Genomic DNA, 10,957 nt, shown 5'->3' on the forward strand with positions numbered 1-10,957 from the left:
GTCTCTTAAAAGACCCTATTGAGTTCGCCTCCACCACCACTGACGGCAGCCGATTCCACTCGCCCACCACCCTCTGTGTGAAAAACTTACCCCTAACATCTCCCCTGTACCTACCCCCCAGCACCTTAAACCGGTGTCCTCTCGTAGCAGACATTTCCACCCTGGGAAAAAGCCTCTGAGAGTCCACCCGATCTATGCCTCTCAACATCTTATACACCTCTATTAGGTCTCCTCTCATCCTTCGTCTCTCCAAGGAGAAAAGACCGAGCTCCCTCAGCCTATCCTCATAAGGCATGCCACTCAATCCAGGCAACATCCTTGTAAATCTCCTCTGCACCTTTTCAATCTTTTCCACATCCTTCCTATAGTGAGGCGACCAGAACTGAGCACAGTACTCCAAGTGGGGTCTGACGAGGGTCTTATATAGCTGCATCATTATCCCCGGACTCCTAAACTCAATCCCTCGATTGATAAAGGCCAGCACACCATACACCTTCTTAACCACCTCCTCCACCTGCGAGGCCGATTTCAGAGTCCTATGGACCCGGACCCCAAGGTCCTTCTGACCCTCTACAGTACTAAGAATCTTTCCCTTTTTTCTATGATTTCTATGACTACTGCCACTGTGCGTCGGTGGTGGAGGGAGTGAATGTTTAAGGTGTTGGATGGGGTGTCGATCAAGTGGGTTTTTGTGTCCTGGATAGTGTTGTCAAATGTAAAATATCCCAAGGCACTTCACAGAGCATTATATTTTTAAAAATGACACCCAACCGCAAGGAGACATTAGGTCAGATGATCAAAGGATTGTTCAAAGAGGTAGGTTTGAAGAAGCATCTTAAAAGATCAGTATCTGTGGAGACACTGTTGATATTTCAAGTAGAGGATTGGGCGGCACGATAGCACAGTGGTTAGCACTGCGCCTCACAGCGCCAGGGAGCCAGATTCAACTCCTGGCTTGGGTCACTGTCTGTGTAGAGTTTGCAAGTTCTCCCCTGTCTGCGTGGGTTTCCTCCAGGTGCTCCAGTTTCCCCCCACAGTCCAAAGATGTGCAGGTTAGGTGGATTGGCCATGTTAAATTGCTACTTAGTGTCAGGGGGACGAGCTAGGGAAATGCATGGGATTGTGGGGATAGGGCCTGGCTGGGACTGTGGTCAGTGCAGACTTGATGGGCTGAATGGCCTCCTTCAGCACTGTAGGATTCTATGATTGTTGTCTGTGAAATACTTTACACAGACACTTCGACCAGTTTATCACTCAAAACACGGTTAGCCAGGTACCCTTACTTTATGAGACAGACAAACGACTGTGATTCAAACTTAGCTTTATTAAAAGCACTCACAGGTTAAAGAAACAATTCTTACACAATAAAAATTAGATTAACATTTCCCCAAATTAGGCTAATTGCCCAAGAAACAGATACTACCAAAATCAGGTGAAGTTGACTGAGCTGTTGGATTCCATTCGCTCAGCTCACAGTGATAGATGAACTCAAGGTCCTCTTGCCCTCTTTTTAGGTCAAACCAAATAAACAAACTCAGATTAAGTCAGGACAAAGTAAAAGGGGCAGCTCCCCAAAAGGAGGGGGAACAGCCCGAACAGAAATCAAAGTACAAAGGAAACTTAAAAGGGTGGATCTCGCACCCTCTTCTTTCGTCATCCCAGGTCACAGTAGGTTGGTGGAGATTTTGCTAGAGTTTGTCTTGAGATGGCTGTATTTATCCCCCCTTTTCCGAGCCCTTCCGGAATGTTCTCTGGCTTTCAGCCAATGGGGGTCACAGCACCCAATGAGGTTAGGCCAGGTCATCTTAGTTGTTCATATCTCCTTTCAGGATATGGTTAATAGCAGGAAGTCTGACTGGAACTAGGGAAGACACAGTAAGAAGTCTAACAACACCAGGTTAAAGTCCAACAGGTTTATTTGGTAGCAAAAGCCACTCATTACCATTACTGTGTTTACCCCAGTCCAACGCCGGCATCTCCACATCATTGAAACTAGGGAAGACACAATCATAATGTCTTCTTCCATTCTCCTGGATGAGTACCTCCTGGTGGGTTTCAACCATATTGACTCCTCCATTGTTCAGTTTGAGCCTCTCTATTCAATCCGTAAGGTTCTGGTTTCGGGTTATAATGACTTCCTATTGTTAAATTCAAGTACCTCTGTTCAGTATGCGAGACAGCTCAGGTACAGTTCCTGTTGGCTTTTGACCTCAGGCCTTGCTCGTGGAAGCAGTTTAGCTGTATTAATTTAAAGTATCAAATTTTATGCTGGGCCATGTTGCTCAGGCCATGTCCGTTTCCTAGAATCCTAGAATCCCTACAGTGCAGAAGGAGCCCATTCGGCCCATCGAGTCTGCACCGACAACAATCCCACCCAGACCCTATCCCCACAGAGTAGCACAGTGGTTAGCACTGCTGCTTCACAGTGCCAGGGACCCAGCTTGGGTCACTGTCTGTGTGGAGTTTGCACATTCTCCCCATGTCTGCGTGGATTTCCTCTGGGTGCTCCGGTTTCCTCACACATTCTGAAAGACGTGCTGGTTAGGTGCATTGACCCGAACAGGCGCGGAACTGTGAAGACCGGGGGGAATTTCACAGTAACTTCATTGCAGTGTTAATGTAAGCCCTGCTTGTGACAGTAATAAATAAACTTTACTTTACTTTCCTGCCCTGCTAATCCCCCTGAAGCTAAGGGACAATTTAGCATGGCCAATCCACCTAACCTGTACATCTTTGGACTGTGGGAGGAAACCAGAGCACCCGGAGGAAACCCACACAGACACGGGGAGAAAGTGCAAACTCCACACAGACAGTGACCCGAGATCAGAATTGAACCTGAGTCCCTGGCGCTGTGAGGCAGCAGTGCTAACCACTGTGACCACAGGATTCTTCAACCGAACTATAGGAAGGTGGAGATTTCAAAGTTTTTCAGCATTTACAGAGCCAAGTGAGTGAAATTAAATTAAGTGGCCAGAGGTGACCGTATGCTGCTCAGCCCTTTGAGGGGGGAGGCTGACCGGTTTGGGATTTCATGTAGGGATCACCACACCTCAGGTGAGGAGCAAGGTTCAGAAGGTGGGGCCTTCATAAATCATAGAATCATAGAACCCTCATAATGCAGAAGGAAGCCATTCGACCCATCGAGTCTGCACCGATCACAATCCACCCAGGCCCTATCCTCCTAACCCCACATATTTACCCTGCTAATCCCCCTGACACTAAAAGGGCTATTTAGCATGGCCAATCCACCTAACCCACACATCTTTGGACTGTCCCCCCAGTCTTCACAGTCCCGCGCCTGTTTGGGTCAATGCACCTAACCAGCACGTCTTTCAGAATGTGTGAGGAAACCGGAGCACCCGAAGGAAACCCACGGAGACACGGGGAGAACATGCAAACTCCACACAGAGGCCGGAATTGAACCCGGGTCCCTGGCGCTTTGAGGCAGCAGTGCGAACCACTGTGCCTCCCCGAACCTCAGCCGGTACAGGAATTGAACCCGTGCTGATGGCATCGCTCTGCATCACAGACCAGCCATCCAGCCAACTGAGCTAACTGACCCCCGATGAAATTTAACAGACGTATGTTTAAACACAGAAAGGCAATTCCTTTGTCTTAGTCTTCCACATAAATGCATCTCAAATGTACCAGTCAAATGCTTTAGTTTGTCCTGAAAGTGTTGCGGGAAATATTGTTCATAAATAACAATATTGTCTTGAACGTGGAGAAAACATTTAATTTTCGAAGTGTCTTGCAGTTCAAGCCAAAATTATTGGTTTCCCAAGTTGAACATTTCTTGGTGATCGGTGGATATTTCTCGAAGCTGGAAACTACAGGGCAAAAATGGACAGCCGTTAATACTTCATCAAGCTGCGCAAGAACCAGCCACCTATTCTTGAAAAGGTGTTAAATGTGCAATGATAAACTGTGAATGGTTGCCATGGAAACAAAAAATGCTGGAAATATTTAGGAGACAGGCAGCAAACATGAAGAAGGAAGCAGGTAACTGATATTTTTAAAAAATGTATTATTGTCACAAGTAGGTTTACATTAAGTGAAGTTAATTATTAAATGTTAAATTTTAATTTTAAATATTAAATTAAATATTAAATTATTAAAAGTTAGTTGTTAAATGAAGTTACTGTGAAAGTCACCTAGTTGCCACACTCCACCGCTGGTTCGGGTACACTGAGGGAGAATTTAGCACGGCCAATGCACCCAACCAGCACGTCTTTCAGACTGTGGGAGGAAACCGGAGCACCCGGAGGAAACCCACGCAGACACGGGCGCCGGAATTTCACCGCCCCATCACAGGAATCGGAGCGGGCGAGGGGCGGGCAATGAGAAGGTCCATTGACCTCAGGTGCGATTTTCCGGTCTCTGGTCAAGCAAGGCCGTAAAATCCCGCCCGGGGAGGACGTGCAGGCTCCGCAAGGACAGCAACCCAAGCCAGAAATTGAACTCGGGTCTCTGGTGCCGTGAGGCAGCAGTGCTAACCACTGTGCCACTGTGTCACCCATCTAGCATCAGAACGGGAATGGGTTAGTGATGGGACTGGCTTTAACCATACACAGAGGCAGTGAAAGAGAGAGAGAGAGGGAGTGGTGGAGGTGTTGCGGGCGGGCGTGGGGGGGTGGTCAACAATAGAGAAAATATACAACTGGGCCTAAGTCAGCAGGGTAAATATGTGGGGTTACAGAGATGGGGCCTGAGTGGGATTATTGTCGGTGCAGGCTCGATGGGCCGAACGGCCTCCTTTTGCGCTGTCGGGATTCTGTGATTCTATCTGAAATTGCTGAACTCTGGAAGACTGGAGACTTCCTAATCATGGAATCAGGAAGTGGCTGGAGTACAGAACCAGGCCGGCCAGGTCATTGTGCCTGTATCAGCAATAGCACGGGTGAGGTGTTATTCCTCCTGCTTTAGGCTGAGGAGGCCGAGGACAGGGATATCAGAGCGAGAGTGGGGCAGAGAATGACAGCCGACCAGAGGCTCAGGGTGCAGACTGAATGGAAATGTCCCACAGAGCAGCGATTCACTCTGCATTTGACCTTGCCCATTGTGGAGGAGATTGCACGGTGAGCGGTGAGTGTGGTTCCATGGCTATCAGGTACTCACAGTAAGAAGTTTAACAACACCAGGTTAAAATCCAACAGGTTTATTTGGTAGCAAAAGCCACACAAGCTTTCGGAGCCTTAAGCCCCTTCTTCAGGTGAGTGGGAATTCTGTTCACAAACAGGGCATATAAAGACACAAACTCAATTTACAGAATAATGGTTGGAATGTGAATACTTACAGCTAATCAAGTCTTTAAGATACAAACAATGTGAGTGGAGAGAGCATCAAGACAGGCTAAAGAGATGTGTATTGCCTCCAGACAGGACAGCCATTGAGACTCTGCAGGTCCAGGCAAGCTGTGGGGATTACGAATAGTGTGACATGAACCCAATACCCCGGTTGAGGCCGTCCTCATGTGTGCGGATCTTGGCTATCAGTTTCTGCTCAGCGACTCTGCGCCGTCGTGTGTCGTGAAGGCCGCCTTGGAGAACGCTTACCCGAACATCAGAGGCCGAATGCCCGTGACCGTCATTCAGCCTCTGATATTCGGGTAAGCGTTCTCCAAGGCGGCCCTCACGACACACGACGGCGCAGAGTCGCTGAGCAGAAACTGATAGCCAAGATCCGCACACATGAGGACGGCCTCAACCGGGATATTGGGTTCATGTCACACTATTCGTAATCCCCACAGCTTGCCTAGACCTGCAGAGTCTCTGTGGCTGTCCTGTCTGGAGACAATACACATCTCTTTAGCCTGTCTTGATGCTCTCTCCACTCACATTGTTTGTATCTTAAAGACTTGATTAGCTGTAAGTATTCGCATTCCAACCATTATTCATGCAAATTGAGTTTGTGTCTTTATATGCCCTGTTTGTGAACAGAATTCCCACTCACCTGAAGAAGGGGCTTAAGGCTCCGAAAGCTTGTGTGGCTTTTGCTACCAAATAAACCTGTTGGACTTTAACCTGGTGTTGTTAAACTTCTTACTGTGTTTACCCCAGTCCAACGCCGGCATCTCCACATCATATCAGGTACTCGCCAGTGACTGATGCAAGTGGCTATGAGCATAGGCAGTGAGAGCTGGCAAGCTCTTCAACCATCGTGGGGGAGGGGGGGTCCAAGGTATCAAAGCTGAGGTTGATAAGAATCTTGGACAATCACAGAATACTACAGTGACGATGAGGCCCTTTAGCCCATCGAGTCTGCACTGACACAAGCAAGGCCCTGACCTACCCACCTAATCCCACTTGCCAGCACTTGGCCCATAGCCTTGAATGTTATGATGTGCCAAGTACTCATCCAGGTACTTTTTAAAGGATGTGAGGCATCCCGCCACCACCACCCTCCCAGGCCGCGCATTCCAGACCGTCACCACCCTCTGGGTAAAAGGATTTTTCCTCAAATCCCCCCTAAACCTCCCACCCTTCACTTTTAACTTATGTCCCCTCGTAATTGACTCTTCAACTAAGGGGAACAGCTGCTCCCTATCCACCCTGTCCATGCCCCTCATAATCTTGAACACCTCAATCAGGTCGCCCTCAGTCTTCTCTGCTTCAGAGAAAACAGCCCAAGCCTATCCAACCTCTCTTTATAACTTAAGTGTTCCGTCCCAGGCAGCACCCTGGTGAATCGCCTCTGCACCCCTTCCAGTGCAATCACATCTTTCCTATAATGTGGCGACCAGAACTGCACACAGTGCTCCAGCTGTGGCCTCACCAAAGTTCTATACAACTCCATCAGTCATGTCATGCGAAAGGTGGATTGCATGGGAGAGTGGAATATCAGCCATGATCTTATTGAATGGTGGAGCAGGCTCGGGGGGTTGGGGGGAGGCGGTGAGTAGTCTCTACCTGTTGCTTAGCACAACACCAGTGTAGCTCACTCCTGTTCTCCCATAGCCAGAAGACATTCTTTCTAACATGGATAACCAGACAATGATCAGGAGTAGGAACACCAGCTGATATTTTCTGTTCCCCAGTCTACTGTGGTTCATTGTAACACCCTTATGACTCTATGTGAGATCGACTATGTTATGGAGCAGTGGCAGTGAATAGAATTTGCCTTGATAATCTGTCTGATTCTGTTGGGCACTGACGCTGGCCTTAACAACTGAGACATCAGCAGGGTATTTCAATAATTGAGTTATTTTAAGCAGTTGTGTTGCTTTCGAAATCAAGTGCAGTGAGTACACATTGGGGTAAGTACCTGACATGTCAGCACTCCCACCTACACAACTGTTCCCTTACAAATGTGGTAAACTGTGACAGTCATCAGTCACAGTATCTTCAATTCAGGTTATAATTGTGAAACAAACAGTGGATGATTTTCACATTCTCACGCTCAAGCGGGTCTGAAAATAGAAAGAATTTGGTACTGGCATTGTCAGAACTAGACCTTTTGGATGAGTGGATGAAACCCTTTTCAACAATAACAACCTTCAGTCATCAAAGTACCTCCAACTTGACAAAATGCCCCAAAATGTCGCAGAGCAACATAGGATCCCAGCAATGCAGAAAGAGGCCACCCAGCCCATCGAGTCTGCACTGACTCTCTGAAAGAGCATCTCACCCAGGCCCTCCCCTCCACCCTATCCCCATAACCCCATGCATTTACCATGGCCAATCCACCTAACCTACACATCTTTGGACGCTAAGGGGCAATTTACCATGGCTAATTACACATCTTTGGACACTAAGGGGCAATTTAGCATGGCCAATGCACCTAACCTGCAAGTCTTTCGGACTGTGGGAGGAAACTGGAGCACCCGGAGGAAACCCACGCAGACACGGGGAGAAAGTGCAGACTCGGCACAGTGACCCAAGTCGGGAATCGAACCGGGGTCCCTGGCGGTGTGAGGCAGCAGTGTTAACCACTGTGCCATCACTATGTCCTTTTCACTCTATGAGTTTCAACCTTTGCTGATAAAGCTGTTGTGTGGCACTTGAACAGGCACCATTAAAAATCCATGCACATCAACGCACCTTACGCTCATCAAACCTCTCCGTTATCTCATCAAAAAACTCGATCACGTTAGTTAAACATTGTTTGTCTTTAACAAATCCATGCTTGATCTTGTTGGGGTAAACATATTTAAAAGTCATTACTTTTAATTAATAACATTTTAAAAGTATGATAAATCTGTGGCAACAGGAACTGGACAATAGGCTGTTATGGATTGTGGGGCAGAATTCAGAGCATGGGGATCCTGCTTGACCTGCTGAGTGTGTTAAATTGTAGCAATATTTTACTGTTGCGGCAGGCAGTGCCCTGTCCTGGAGGTGATATCTTTATCTGATCATTGTCTCATTGTAAATGAGTCTGGAGTCTGTCATTAAGGCAGGCTGCATTAAGGGACAGAGAACTGATTAAACTGCGCAGTGATAATGGCATGATTTAATTAGCTTGTAGTCACACACTCAGCCATACACCATTGCTACCATTACCTGGTAATTCAGGCAAAATCGCACATTGACTCTGATTTTAGGCCGCACTTGGAATATCGTGTTCAATTCTGGTCACCATACTACCAGAAGGATGTGGAGGCTTTGGAGAGGGTACAGAAAAGATTTACCAGGATATTGCCTGGTATGGAGGGCATCAGCTATGAAGAGAGAACAAAACAAAGAACAAAGAACAATACAGCACAGGAACAGGCCCTTTGGCCCTCCAAGCCCGCGCCGCTCCCCGGTCCAGGATTGAATCCTGAATCCAGGATCCCCGCCCAATTTTCCAGCCTATCTACATCCTAATATCCTATCCACCGAGCTGTCCCTCACAGCTACGATGCTTTGTTCATCACAACCTACGTTGGAGAAACTCGGTTTGTTCTCACTGGAAAGACGGAGGTTGAGGGACGCCAATAGAAGTCTACAAGATGATGCGGGGCATGGACAGAGTGGATAGTCAGAAGCTTTTTCCCAGGGTGGAAGAGTCAGTTACTCAGGGGCATAGGTTTAAGGGATAAGGGGCAATGTTTAAAGATGTACGAGGCAAGTTTTTTTTTTAAACAGAGCGTGGTGAGTGCTTTGAACTCGTTGCCAGGGGAGGTAGTGGAAGCAGATACAATAATGACTTTTAAGGGGCGTCTTGACAAATACATGAATAGGGTGGGTATAGGGGGATATGGTCCCCGGAAGGGTAGGGGGTTTTAGTTCAGTCAGGCAGCATGGCCAGCGCAGGCTTGGAGGGCCGAAGGGCCTGTTCCTGTGCTGTAATTTTCTTTGATTTTTCCCCCCATCCTTTGTCATTTTCAGTTCAGCCTTTCTTACATTTAGTCATTCATGGGCCAGCATTTATTACCCCATCCCTAATTGCCCTTGAACGGAGTGGCTTGCTAGGCCATTTCAGACAGCGCTTCTTTCAAGGGCCAACCACATTGCTGTGGCTCTGGAGTCACATGTAAGCCAGACCAGGCAAGGATGGCAGATTTCCTTCCCTAAAGGACATTAGTGAACCTACAAAAACCTAGTTTTTACAACAATCGACAACGATTTCATAGTCATCAGTGGATTGTCAATTACAGATTTTTTAAATTATCGAATTGAAATCACACCATCTGTCGTGGTGGGATTGGAACCTAGGACCCCAGAAGGTTACCCTGGGTCTCTGGATTACTTACCCAATGACAATTCCACTGTGCCACCGTCTCATTTCGTATGGATTGAAAATGGTGATCAGATCAGTGTTTGCACAATTTAGAATCATAGAATTCCTCCAGTGCAGAAGGAGGCCATTCAGCCCATCGAGCCTGCACCGATAACAATCCCACCCAGACCCTATTCCTGTAACCCCACTTATTCACCCTGTTAAACCCCCTGACACTAAGGGACAACTTAGCATGGCCAATCCACCTAACCCACGCATCTTTGGACTGTGGGAGGAAACCAAAGCACCCGGAGGAAACCCACGGAGACACAGGGAGAACGTGCAAACTCCACACAGACAGTGACCCAAGGCTGGAATTAAACCCGGTGTCCCTGGCCCTGTGAGACAGCCATGCCAATCACTGTTCCACCATGCCGCCCTAAAAAACTTTTCTTTTATTCATTTATAGACATGGGTGTCACTGGCTGGCCAGCATTTATTGCCCATTCCTAGTTGCCTTTGGAGCGCAGTTGAGAGTCAACCACATTGCTGTGCCTTTGGAGTCACATGTAGGCCAGACCAGGTAAAGACGGCAGATTTCCTTCCCTAAAGAACATTAGTGAACCAGATGGGTTTTTCGACAATCGACAATGGTTTCATGGTCATCGGTAGACTCTTAATTCCAGATATTTTTTATTGAAGTCAAATTCCACCCATCTGCCGTGGCTGGATTCGAACCCGGGTCCCCAGAACATTAGCTTGCAGCTCATTTGAGTGAAGCTCATGCTTCAGCTTTGTGTGGGTATTCACGATGATGCCCATGGCACCATTGGCAATGCCGTAATGAAAATGAAAAAATGCTTTTGCATACATAACCCTCCAGGATGGACTTGCAGTGAGGAAAAACATAGAGGCATGAAGAAAAGTTGTGTTTCTGACCACTTCCAGCTTCTCGCTAGAAAAGCATTGGAGGTGGTGTAATCATGATATGGAGATGCCGGCGTTGGACTGGGGTAAGCACAGTAAGAAGTCTCACAACACTAGGTTAAAGTCCAACGGGTTTATTTGGCAGCACTAGCTTTCGGAGCCCCAAGCCCCTCACCTGAAGAAGGGGCTTGGGACTCCGAAAGCTAGTGCTCTTTTGAAGCATCCCACCCTATCCCTGTAACCCCGCGCATTTCCCATGGCCAATCAACCTAACCAGCACATCTTTGGAGTGAGAGAGGAAACCGGAGCATCTGGAGGAAACCCATGCAGACACAGGGAGAATGTGCAAACTCCACACAGATAGTGACCCGAGGCCAGGAATTGAACC

The sequence above is a fragment of the Mustelus asterias genome, chromosome 7 (genome assembly GCF_964213995.1).
Source record: "Mustelus asterias chromosome 7, sMusAst1.hap1.1, whole genome shotgun sequence".
Lineage (NCBI taxonomy): Eukaryota > Metazoa > Chordata > Chondrichthyes > Carcharhiniformes > Triakidae > Mustelus > Mustelus asterias.